A 14,412-nucleotide genomic window follows, 5' to 3' on the forward strand; every position below is an offset into this window, starting at 1 on the left:
AACAGAAATGAATAAATCAGTAAATACCCTGGCTGGATTCTATTCTCTACCTGCTGGTCATAGTAACTTACACCTTTGCTCACAAAATATCAAATGGATTTTAATTAAAAGCAACAAGCAAATAATTGGTTTACACTGGTGTGCTTGCTGTCTGGAATGTTTGTAACAAAAGAGTCAACTTAATTACAATTGGCTTGGATGTGCATCGTCTTCAAATAAGATGAAACAAGAAAATTTTGGAATGCAGTAAACCTGGCATGTGCTAAATACGTATTCCTCTAACTTCACAACACCACATGGCATAATTTTACTGAGGGATTCTATTTAATTAGTTATTATTACCAAGAGCTCATAAAAAATGTTGATGTCTTCTCACAGAAAGAATGTAAGAAAAAATCAGCCTCCAAGAACGTTCATGCAATAATGCATGCATTGATATTTCTGGTTGTCATTCATTCTTAAAGGATTTTCCCATCTCTTGCACTTAAAAAAGATTTGGATAATCCTCTGTATTTCTTAATCGCTATTCACTTAATTGTTAATTTTGCTTTAACGCCATGACATAAAACTTATTGCATTGTTTTGTAGCTCTTTCAGTGTCAATTGTGGAAGACAACAGTTCTAGAGATAAAGTTTTTAAAAAATTACAATCACACCATATCCCTATCAAGCTTGCACGTCAAAATTCTTGTTGACCTGTGTCATAAGGTGTTACCCATTCCAAGTAATCCCATTGTTAAAGTTTAGAGAGTAAAATTGTTATGAATCAAATCTGCAGGTTGAAGGTCAAGGGGAAGTGTGTTCCAGAAAGAGTTATCTATTCTTGTGTTCCAAAGCTATAAAGCTGTCACCCTCTTACTGGCTGAGATTTCAGTGGGACCGACACAATGGCTAACTGCATGTCTTCCTACCTGCCTCTGACTCTGTCCACATAAGACAATAGGCAAGTCAATTTCAGAATTAGCAGCTAGCCTGCCATCTCTAAAAAAAAAATGAAAGGGAATTGAGATGAACAAACTGACTGACCCAGATAACTCAGTGCCCTCACCATAATACAGTTGCCATGGTTAGCCTGACAAGATTATGAAGGCCTTTTTTTTAACTTAGCAGGTGAGATGAGAGTGACTGCCCTTGACATCAAAACCACATTTGACTGATGGTGGCATTGAGAAGCCTTAGCAAAACTGGAGTCAACGAGAACTAGATTATTGGTTGTGGTATTTGGAGGTCAATCATCTCAGCATCAGGACATGAGTTTCTCAGGGTCGTGTCAGAGGCCCAATCATCTTTAGCTGCTTTATCAATGACGTTTCCCCCAAAATAATTTCAGAGGCAGGAATGTTTGTTGATAATTGAATAGTCAGGCATTAGTTTTTGACTGACACAGACATAATGGGCTGAAGGGTTTCTTCTGTGTTGTCAACCTCTATGGATCTATGAGTCTACAACTGCACAATGTTCAGCACTATTCACTACTCGTCAGATACTGAGGAAACCCATGTCCAAATGCAGCAAGATCTAGATAATATCCAGATCAAAGGTTCTGTCTACATTGTGTGGCTGCACACTGACACATTCACAGCATTGATGCCTAGTTCCAGAAGTAACTACTGCACATGGACCTTGGAAGCATGTGCAGATGAAAAGTAAGTTGGAGGGAGATTTAGACTGACAAGTATCACACAAGATTTGTACAATGACAATCTTCAAAAAGAGAGAATCCTACCCTAGACATTAAATGGCATGAACTCATTATATATGCCTTACTACCAACATCCTGGAGTTTGTGATTGACCAGAAATGGAATCGGGCTTAGCATATAAACAATGGCTATGAGAGCAGTTAACAGACCAAGGATAATGCAGCAAGTCACTAACCTCCTGACTTCCAAAGCCTATCCACTATCTACAAGGCACAAGTCAGGAGTGTGATGGAAAACTCCCTACTTGCCTGGATGAATGCAGCCCCAACAACACGCAAGAAGCTTCATACCTTTCAAGATAAAGCAGCCCACTTTATTGATACCACATCAACAAGCATTCATGCCCTATACCACTGACACACAGTAGCAGCAATGTGTACTATCTACTAGCTGCACTAAAGAAGCTTAAAGAGCACCTTCTAAGCCCACAACCACTACTGTCTAGCAAAACAGAGCTAGCAGATGTATGGGAACACCACCACCCACATTTTCCCCTCCAAGCCACTTACCATCCTGAAGCCTTCAGGGTCACTGGGTCAAGATCCTGGAATTCATTTCCTAAAACCTTTGTGGGTTATCTGCAGCAGTTCAAAAAGGCAGCTCACCACCACCATCTCAAGGGCAACTAAGCTTGTGCAGTAAATGCTGTTCCAGCCAATAATGCCCACATCTTATGAATAATTGTTTTAAAGGTAATTTAGGAAGGAAGCGTCTGCATCTTTTGGGAGATCCCCTGTGGACATCAAGCGAGATAAAATGTTATTTCTCTATTTTTTACCTTCCTAACTATCTACCAAAATCCATAGCCCACCCCTATCAGCACCTCTCAGCCTACAGACTCCCTAATCCCATCCCATGCAACAGCCACAACCCCGCTCTGGGATCCATATTATCTTCCTCCTGCAATCCTGGCAATGCCCAGTACTGAGTTCTGGTGGTATCAAGATTGTTAGAGCATGCTAGCCAAGGAACATGCCCACTGAGGAATGGAAGTCTGACCCTCATCTCCTCAAGATAACACACGCTACATATCATGGCTGAGGGACAGTCTTGCTTCATGCCAATTAGTTCAAAATCAACATTTATTCTCATGAAGCAAGAAGCTCGCCCCCTCTTTCCATCCTGTAAAAGTCAGTCATACGAGTTTATGTTAAGAATCACACAACACTAGGTTATGGTCCAACAGGTTTATTTGGAAGTTCTAGCTTTTGGAGCAATGCTTCATCATTTTCTGAACATCACCCTAAATTTGTTCATATGCTGTATCAGTTGCATGACACTATAATCTTGTGCTATAAATTCTGTGTCATATGATCTTGCCCCACTAGCTACCTGACAAAGGAGCAGTGCTCAGAAAGCTTGAACCTGCAAATAAACCTGTTGGACCATAACCTGATGTTGTGTGATTTTTAACTTTGTCCACCCCAGTCCAAAACCAGACACCTCCTCATCATCATTATCAGTTTATGCCTGTGCTGCATTCAGATTAATCATCCACTGAAACAAATAATCTCTCTCAGGGTTTAAAACATAGTTATACAATTCAAATATAATTTAATATCATTTCAAATCCATTTGGAGAAAATCGTGTTAATCTTTTAAACTAGCTTTCATTTTGCAGTGAACCAATATATTCAATAGAGTCAGAGATGTGCAGCACAGAAACAAATCCTTCGGTCCAACTTGTCCATACTGACCAGATATCCGAAATTAATCTAGTCCCATTTGCCATCATTTGGCCCATATCCCTCTAAAACCTTCTTATTCATACACCTATCCAGTTGCCATTTAGATGTTGTAATTGTAGCACTTCCTCTGGCAGCTCATCCCATATACGCACTAACCTCTGCATGAAAAGGTTTCCCCTTAGGTCCCTTTTAAATCCTTCCCCTCTCATCTTAAACTGGTGGCCTCTAGTTTTGGGCTACCCTACCCTGGGAAAAAGACCTTGACAACTTATCCTATCCATGCACCTCAAAATTGTATAAACCTCGATAAGGTGACACCTCCAACCTATTCAGCATCTACCTATCGCTGAAACCCTACAATCCTGGCAACATCCTTGTAAATCGTTTCTGCACCTTTTCAAGTTTCACAACATCTTTCCAGAAGTGAATGCAGAATTCCAAAAGCAGCTAACGAATACCCTGTACAGCCCCAACATGACCCTCCAAACTCCTGCTTGAATAACATTATCAAGAACAGTCACTGATCTAAAATGCTTTTAAGAAATGAAATCTCATTGATATTTGAGGATTACAGTGTGATATTAAGTTTGCGATATTAAAATCATTTATATCTAATTGCTTTTCTTATACTGAAACTTGAACACTAACTTGTTCAAATAAACAAGCTAATGCTGCCATTAAAATAGTAGAGAGAGGAATTTCATAGCTATATTAAGCACAGTTTTCAGTCTTGTATTCTTTGGAGGCTAATCTCTGAAGGACAGAAATATTCCAGAATGATTTAACAAACCACTTAAATACATCGCAGTTAATATTGGTTCATTTTAAATATGTACAGTGTTTGTCATAATTGTGATGCTATCCAATATAAATTCTGCAGAAACCAGTTTGCAGCAAAAATAACAAATATTAAATATTTTGGATTCATGCCTGACCTTTTTTTATGTTACTGAATGTCATCCAGTTGGCTTATATGGGCTGGAACAAAAATTGAAAAATCTACAAAGTTTGGTCATTTGTATGTACTTGTAGATGCGTGTATTTCAAAATTCCCTAACCTCCCTTTCTCCCTTGCAGTTTAAGTGAGATAGTGTGAAATACTTTGAATGTTAGTACTATAAATGTAAGTGGAGTTGAATTGCCCATCAGCCATGATTGAATGGCAGAGTGGACTCGATGGGCCGAATGGCCTTACTTCCACTCCTATGACTTATGGACTTAAATGTTAATGGTATGAGCTGTTGTATGTGTTGAAAGAACAAGTAGGATTCTGTGACAAATGTTGGAGAAACTCAGCCAGTCTGATAGCTTCAGAGGAGAGAGAAGTAAAGTTGATGTTTCAAATCCTGCATTACTCTTCTTCAGAACTTTTCCAGGAGAAATTTCTTCATCCAGGGAAATGTGAGCCTTTAGAATTCTACAGGATGTTGGTGAGGCCACTTTTGGAGCACTGCGTACACTTCTGGTCAACCTGCTATAGGAAAGGTATTATCAAATTGGAGAAAAGATTTATCAGGGTGTTACCAGGACTGGAGGGTCTGAGATATAAAGATTGGTTGGGATGTTTTTCACTGGAGTGTAGGAGGTTGAGGGATGACCTTATAGAGGTTTGGACAATCATGAGTGGCATAGATAAGGTAAATAGCAAAGGTCTTCTCCCTCAGGTGAGGGAGTTCAAAACTATGTTTAAGGTGAGAGGGGAAAGATTTAAAACAGACCTGAGGGGCATCTTTTTCACAGAAAATGTGGCTTGTGTCTGGAATGAAATGCTAGTGGAAGTGAAAGATGCAGGTAGGGTTAGAATATTTAAAAGACATTTGGATAGTCCAGGAATAGGAAAGATTTAGAGGGATATGGGCTAAATGCAGGCAAGTGGGAAAAGTTTAGCTTGGGAAACTTGGTTAGCATGGATGAATTGGACCCAAGGGTCTGTTTTAATTCTCCATGAATCTATGATTCTGTGACATGGTTCCAAGCGATGTGAATTGGGTGCAGTGATGGCATTCTGCCTCTATTCCTGATGACGGAGTTTTGCCTGAACTGTCGATTTTCCTGCTCCTCGGATGCTGCCTGAACTGCTGTGCTTTTCCAGCACCACTCTAGAATGCAGGGATCATTTATTGACTGAAATTTGTTCCTGCTAAAAAGGTTAGAAGTCTCTGTCTGTTCCCAGAAAAATATGCAGGTTTTTTTTTCTGTTTGTCTTTTCTTCACTTAGTTGTTGTTGTTGATTAAAAGTAAATATTTTTCAACATTTTTGAAGGCTTTCCAACATGGGATGTTCTCACATTGAACAATGGGAAGATGTTATTGTACACTCGGCTTTACAGAAAGTGTAACACTCCCTTAACAGAGTTGTAATATGCTCTGACACTAAGTATAGGTAGCCTGTGTAGCTTGGTTCTTGTAACTGCAGTTGCAGTGACTGAATCAAGCATGTCATGATGTAAACTAGCAATACATTACAAATGTGAACTTGTATTTGTACAGCAAGGTATCTTTGCTGCAGTCAGAAGCTTTTCTATTTTATTTTCCCTCCCACTACATTCACTACAAAGGTCAGCTCCAAGCTGTCACTGGTTTACCTTGGGAACCATCCCTTAGGAAGGATATATTGGCCTTGGATGAATATACCATTCAGGATAAATGTTGGGAAGCGCTTTGACACACAAAGGCTGGTAGATGCTTGGAATTGTCTTCCACAAATGGCAGTGGATGCAGTTATTCACTGTTAGTTTTAAATGAGATCGTGACATTTTTGTTAAGCAAAGGTAATAAGGGAAATGGACCTAAGCAGGTATATGAAATTAAGCTATATGTCAGACTTAATTTAATTGAATGTGGGAACAGGCTCAAGGGGCTGAATGGTCTATTCCTGTTCCTATATTCATATGTATCTGGTGTCCAGTAGGGCTTTGAACATGGCACCAGTGCTGGGAATATCAGAAGGTCCCAGCAGCGATCAGTATTCCTATTATTGTTATGTTTGTGATAACTTTGAGATGCCATAGAGGTGTGGTGCATACATAATAACGTGAGGTAATGAGAAATGTGTAAGGTAATTCACAAGCGCTCATGGGAGAAACACTCTTCAAAGCTCCCAAAATTGACAATAATTTATTTGTGAGAATAATAAATAGTTTAATTTTCAATCATATTATTTTGAATTGGAATTTGAACGCTCAAATCTTAAATGTTTTCATCACACAAAACAATACATCTTTTAATTTCTCCTTCGTCCAGAGATTTAATTTATCTTTGAACTATTGTGGAGGTAATTGAAAACCACACCATTAATTACAAACTGTTGTTTGGAAAACATGCGACATTTATAAACACTATCAGATCAAATAAGCACATTAATCATATTGTATTAAGATGATTTTTGAGCAAAGTGCGACATCATCTCAAACTTCATAACAGATATCCCTCAGGGTGCCTGCTTCAATGCGTACCATTTTTTGATGCAATGGCTGAGAGTTCTAAAAAAAACAATGTACATGGAAGATAACTGTGATTTGTCTGCCTGTTTTTTTTGGCTTAAACTCCTTACATGTTCTCAGAGCAATATAAACTCACAGTGGGCTAACTTTCTTTCTCCAGTCTCCAAGGTGAATAAATGACATGCTATCCTGTTACTGTTGCTGCCTGTGGTGCTTAATACAATGCATTAATCTGGCTAACCACAATTTTTACCATATCCACACTTCTTAACTAGCTGCATGCATACAGAGGAAGACATTGCCCTAGACTACAGAAAGCTTTGGCTAATTTTAGATAGATTGCTACTGCAAACTATGATTATTTATGACAATCTGAATTAAATTCATTCTTAACTTCACAAAGATCTAATTTAGGTGCAAACTTTCCAAATCCAGTGAGTGAAGTCGCTGCCAATATTTGTCTCTGTTGATTAGCTGTCATGTATTACCAGAGGTGATTTGTGCTAATTAACACTAAAACACCTCTTGGAAATTGTTCTCATTAATGACATCAACCAATAAATACAACAATCAAGCAAAAATGTTTCAGTATCAGTATCCCTACGTAAGCTATTGACAAAGTATGATGGTTAACTTTAGAGAGCTGCTTGAATCCAAAATACAAAAAGTTCTACTGAATCAGGTTTCTTTACAACAGAAGGTTGGATACTCAAACGTCTCCAATTCTAGAATAGCTTAATTGCTTAAAAATCTGTACCTTCCAAGTCCACATTAATTAAATAACAACAGATGCAATCATTGCATTTGCTTATAAAAATAATAGGCCTCTTGAAGAGGTTTGAGTTAATCAAGGTGAGCCAACAGTTAATCAACTGGTGAGCTCCAGTTTCCTCCCACAATCCAAAATGTGCAGCTCAGTGAATTAGCCATGTTAAATCGTGCCATGGTGTTCAGGAATGTGTAGGTTGGGTGCATTAGTTAGGGGTAACTGTTGAAGAGTAGGGGAATGCGTTTGGGTGGGATACTGTTCAGAGGGATTCTATTCTATGATCTACTGAAGAGGTTTGAGTTAATCAAGATGATCCAACACAGTTCAGTGAAAGATAAATGATGCTTAACTCATATAATTGAGGTTTTGAGATGAAACAATAGGGAAGATTGACAAAAGGAAAGCCAATGATTTTGTCCGTATGGATGTTAAGAAAGGATTTGACCAATTATCGTCAAAACAATTGTCAGTGAGCTCAAGGTTGGTAGAATAGGGGGAGTGGCAGCATTGACAAAAAAAAATGCAGCTTCAGGGCAGAAGCAGCAGGCCATGGTAAATAATAATTTTTTTAGACTGAAGGATGGGAGACCAGTAATGTTTGACCAACAGTGAGGATGGAAGACCAACTGACTGTAACAGGATATTCATACGGTGGCAGAAAAGGTAGACAGGCGGCAGATGGAATTTAATATTTTAAAGTGAGATGGTGCATTTTGGTAGAGGGACAGAGATACGACTTTGAAATTATTTCACAAGAACCCTGCAGAGAGAAATGTGTGTGGGGGCAGGGGGAAAGGTTGAGTGCTTTATCTCCTCCGACTCCATTTTAAGTTCAGCAGCATGGATATAGAACTGGTAAATATTTAGTTTTGTTCTTCATGTTAAAAGTTTAAAATTCAGTAGTCTAGCTAAAAGGTTAAAAGGTAGCTAAATCAGTATTACATCTCTCTAGCCCTCTTATGGAAGCATAAAAGTGTAGGGAAACTCAATAATAGAACAAACATTAAGGCTCTGCATTTTGATGCACAAAGCATTCAGAATAAGGTGGATAAACTTGCTCGTTAAGTAAAGGCAAATGAATATGATCTCATAGCCATTACACAAACATGGTTACAAGGAGATTAAAACTTAACATTCAGGGATATTTGATTTTTCAGGCAGTCATGAAATATGGAAAAGATAATGGAGAAACATTGTTATCAAGAAATTAAATGAGGACGGTTGTGAAAGATGATCTAGGCTTGGGGGTTGTCAAGTCCATTGGTTGGAGATAAAAAGGGAGAAAAGATGTTGGTACAGGCCATCAAACAGTAGCCACTCAGTAGGAAAGGCTATAAACCAACAAATAATAGACACCTGTGGAAAGAATAGAGCAGTTTAAAAAATTCTGAATTAGTGGTGCTGGAAGAGCACAAAAGTTCAGGCAGCATCCGAGGAGCAGTAAGCTACGACAACAAATTTATAAGGTGAATTAGGAATAATTTTCTAGAACAATATGTTACAGCACAAACTGTGTAATAGACTCTAATACTGGGTAATGAAGCAGTTTTAATAAGTGGCCTCAGAATAAAAGATCCCCGAGGAAGTAGTGATCATAACATGATAGAATTTAATATTCAGTTGAAAATTGAAAAATGTAGGTCAGTACCAATTGTGTTTAACTTAAATAAAGGGAATTATACTGAAAGAAGTTATCTAAAATTATTTGAGTGGGCAGATTAGCAGGAATGACAGTAACCAAGCAGTCGCAGATATTTAAGAAGGTAATTCATGACTCTTAGGAAAAATACCTCCCAGTCAGGAGAAAAGATTCTAAGAGATGGATGAACTAATCATAGCTTACCAAGGAAGTTAAGGAGAATATTAAGTTGAAAGGAAAAACAGATTAGGAGACCAAATTCAGTGATATCCTCAAAGACAGGAATAAATTCAGAATTCAACAAAGGAGGACGTAAATGATAATAAAGAGAGAGAAAATATGCTACTAAGGCAAATTAGTGAGGAATATTAAAAACTGACAATAACAGCTTCTTTATAAATATATGAAAAATAGAGAGAGGTCAAAGGACATAAGCTCCTTAGAAAATGAATCTGCAGAGATGGTTATGGAGAGCAAGGAAATGTTAAGAAGTTAAACAGATATTTTGTCGTGGAAAGTTTAATCCAACATTTCATTACAACTAAAACATGTAAGGAAGGAATGAAGTACCATTACCATCATGAAAGAAGTAATATTAGACAAACCTATAAGTTTAAAGGCAGATAGGTCCCCTAGCCCTGATGACTTCCAATCTAGGATGCTAAAAGAAGTAGCTACAGAGATGGATGCATCAGTTGTAATTTTCCAAAAAGCAATTTAGATTCTGGAGAACTATCAGAGGATTGGACAATTGCTCCTAGTTAAAAAGGATGGAGGCAAAAACTGGGTAATTACAGACACATTAGACGAACATCTATTATTAGAAAAGTATTGGAATCAATTATTGAGGATGTAATAGCAGAACTTTTGGAAAATCATAACCTAATCAAGCGAAGTCAGCATGGCTTCATGAAAGAGAAATCATGTCTGATCAATTCATTAGAGTTTGTCAAGGAACTCTCAACCAGAATAAATAGATGAGAAACAGTAGGTGTCTTGTACTTAGACTTTCAGAAGGCCTTTGCAAAGGTTCCTCGCAACAGGTTCAGTCATAATCAAAGAGCATACAGTATTGGAGGTGTTATATTGGCATCGATAGAAGATTGGCTCATGAGCAGGAAACAGCTAATGGGCGTAAGAGGTTCTTTTTCAGATTGGTGATCTGTTGGGACCACAGCTGTTTGCAATAATAATTAATGACTTGGAGGAACGAAGTGAAGGTAGCTAAATTTACAGACAATACTAAGTAGGTGGAAAGCCAGGTTATGAGAGGGATGCTAACAGTTTACGGAGAGATATTGATAGGTTAGGTAAGTGGGCAAAGAGTTGGCAAATAGGGTATAACATGGGAAAATGTGAAGTCTTGGAAGGGTGAACAAAGAATAGAATATTGTTTAAATGGAGAAAAACTGCAGAAATCTGCTACAACAATGGATTGTATGCACTTGTACATGAAGCACAGAAAGCTTGCACACAGATGCGGCAGGTGGTCAGGAAGGTTCATGGAATGTTAGTCCTTATTTTAAAGGGATTAGAAGATAAGATTCGGTACATCTTACTGCATCTGTGCAAGTTGCTGGTGAGACCACCTCTGGAGTATGTGAGCAGTTTTGGTTTCTTGTTTAAAGAATGAAACCATTTCATGGGAGGCCAATCAGAGTAGATTAGATTAGATTCCCTTGAGTGTGGAAATTGGCCCTTCGGCCCAACCAGTCCACACCAACCCTCTGAAGAGTAACCTACACAGACCCATTTCCCTCTGACTAATGCACCTAGCACTATGGGCAATTAGCATGGCCAATTCACCTGACTTGCACATCTTTGGACTGTAAGAGGAAACCCATGTGCAAACTCCACACAGGTTGTCACCCGAGGCTGGAATCAAACCTGGAACCCTGGGGCAGTAGTGCTAACCACTGAGCCACTGTACCATTCTAGTTGGTTTGCTAGGATGATTCCCAGTATTGAGGTATTGTCTTAGGAGCAAAAAATAAACTGGTTGAGACTGTATTTGCTGAAACGTAGAAGAATGAAAGATTCTTAATGGACTTAATAAGGTAAATGCTGAGGGGATGTTTCCCCTCATGGGAGAATATGGAACTAGATTTAATCTCAGCCTGAAAGGGTGCCAATTGAAGACTGAGATGAGGAATAATTTCTTCTTTCAGAGGGTTTTGAGTCTTTGGAACTCCTTGTCACAGAGAGCTGCAACAGTAGAGTCCTTGTATATATTTAAGGCTGATATAGATTTTTGATCAGTAGGGGAAACAAGGGTTACAGTAAAAGTGCAGGAAAGGGGACACGTGCATTGTTGAATCAGCCATGATCCTAATGAATTTTGGAGCAGGCTCATGGGGCTGAATGGCCTACTCCTGTTCCTATTTCTAATGGTCTTGTGATCTAAATGATTGGGTCACCTCGTAAATGAGTTAGTGAAAATGGAAATTGAGCCCTTTTAAATCAAAAAAAAACCCCAAAAATCAAAAATAAGATTTAAAAAAAACTCAAGAAATGGATTTGATTTTTTTAAAATTATCTCCTGAGCTATCGACCTAAAACCTTAGGTCTCTGTATTCTTCCACACTGCTTAGTATCCTTTCATTTTTTATGTGTTCTTTTGCCTCTCCCAAAATGCATTTCCTCACATTTCTCTGGTTTGAATTCTATTTTCCTCCTTTACTCTGTCCAAGTGAATGGGACAACTATGTCTCATAGAACATAGAACATAGAACAATACAGCACAGGACAGGCCCTTCGGCCCATGATGTTGTGCCGAGCATTTGTCCTAGCTTACGCATCAATCCATGTACCTATCCAATTGCCGCTTGAAGGTCATCAATGATTCTGACTCTGCCACTCCCACAGGCAGCGCATTCCATGCCCCCACCACTCTCTGGGTAAAGAACCTACCCCTGACATCCCCCCTACGCCTTCCACCCTTCACCTTAAGTTTATGTCCCCTTGCAACATTGTTGTACCCAGGGAAAAAGTCTCTGACTGTCTACTCTATCTATTCCCCTGATCATCTTATAAACCTCTATCAAGTCACCCCTCATCCTTCGCCGTTCCAATGCTTACAATCTGAAGTATTCCTTCTTTACTGTTAACCACACAAGCCATTCTTGTACCTTCAGCACAGTTCTTTATTGTGCCTTTTACATTTGAAACTGAATTCTTAATCTAAACTAGAAAAAACAGAAGCTATGTGATAAATCCTGCAGAATCCTTTGTTAATGGGCTTCCAGTCAAAATAACACTCATTGACCATTACCCTGTGCTTTTTTCCACCAAGCCCATTGTGGATCCAACTTGGCACCCCACCCTGAAAACCCCTTCCCTTTCATTCCAAGAAATTTTACTGTATTGACCAGCCAATCACATAGACTTTGTCAACAGTGTTGCAAGAATCAGTGCAAGCCATAACCGATACACCACCCTTCTTAATGTTGTTTGTCACTTCCTCAATTAACTTAGCAGGTGATGACCTTCTCTTAACAAATCCATGCTGAAATTCCTTGATTAATCAATTCTAAAGGTAGGTTTACACTGTTCCTTGAAATTGATTTCAATTACTTTTGCTTCAGATTAGATCTATATGTGAGACTCATTTTGAGTACATTTTTTTCTATCCTCTGTATATTATTCTAAGCTGAAAAGATAAATAAGAAACTTAATCCAATGTTATTTTGTAAATCACCCTTAGAATATACTTACCATTAGACAATATTGAAACACCCTTCAATATTTTCTCATTCCCTTTTGGCCAGCATCTTAAGAATCTCACCAACCCAGGGGACTCAACTGAAATTGGGTCAATGGGTCATTTACATTTACAGGTTAACACCCCACATGGTATCTTTACATTTCAGCCTTGTCAAGCTCTGAATTTAACTCGAAGTGAGAATTGCAGGTGTTGGGCGAAATTATGCATGGAGATAGAACAGCTAGATCAAACCATTTGTAACATCCCCGAACCTTAAACCACTTCCGAACCAGATCATAATTTTAATTCCTGGGCCTCATTTGATGCTCTGACTCTGGGCTCGAACCCAGCAAAGACCAGAGAAAGCAACATCACCTAATAACCTCTGAATAAATGACATCAACTAACTTCACTCTATTTCCCCCTCTTGGCCATCCTCTCATACATCTCCCTGATCGTAACAATACTGTCCAAGCAGATAAGTTGATTAAATATCTGAACACAGTTCTCTTTGCATGGTTAGAGATGAACAAGGAAGAATCCCTGCCACTTATGCACTTACATTAAGGTAATGATAAGGTATAATGATAAAATATCTAATGATCTGCCTAAGTACCATATAAACTAAATTTGTAGCAATACTGAATTTATTAACTCCTGTGATGTCAAACCAAAAGTACAGAGTCTAAATCTTAGAGTTTCAAGGTGTCCCTGACTTTCAAATATTCAATTTATGAGCACTTGTACTTATGAAAGAGATTCTATAGTCTTATTATGTTTAAGAATTCAACATGCAAATGTTTGCTTATACTGTGAGCAGGTATTTTATATTGTACTGTATTGTGTTCCAACTTGCGTACAAATTGACTTATGAATGTATTCATGAATGAAACCCTTTCATAAGCCTGAGATTGCTTGTCTACATTCAGAATACAAGTTTAGTACTGTTACAAAATTACTCTGCATTGCCATAAATTTGTACCTTTCGATTCCATGTTTCCATCCAAGCAATGACTTTGACAGCACAATGCCTACTGGCAATGAGTAAATTGTACATAACACTACCTCAAGAACCAGAATTGGTTTCTTTATTTTTTGGCCCAATAAGCTAGTAATCTACACTTTGAAATAATTCAGTCTCCACAACTAATAAAATATTATTGAGTAAAGGTCCATCATATCAAACTGTAAAACTCTGAAAGTTGTTTTCAGTTATTCATTCATGGGATGTGACTGTCACTGACAAGGTCAATATTTGTTGCCTATCCTAATTGCCCCTGAACTGAGGGGCTGTTTTGGCTATTTTAAAGGACAGTTAAAATTCAAGTACATTCCTGTGCTGAAGTGGGTACTGCAGATGTTGGAAATTTGAGTCAAGATTAGAGTGGTGCTGCTCAAGCAGCATCTGAGAAGCAGGAAAATCAACGCTCAGGAATGAAGGGTTTTTGCCCGAAACATCGATTTTCCT

Source organism: Hemiscyllium ocellatum, chromosome 13 (genome assembly GCF_020745735.1).
Source record: "Hemiscyllium ocellatum isolate sHemOce1 chromosome 13, sHemOce1.pat.X.cur, whole genome shotgun sequence".
Classification (NCBI taxonomy): Eukaryota; Metazoa; Chordata; class Chondrichthyes; order Orectolobiformes; family Hemiscylliidae; genus Hemiscyllium; species Hemiscyllium ocellatum.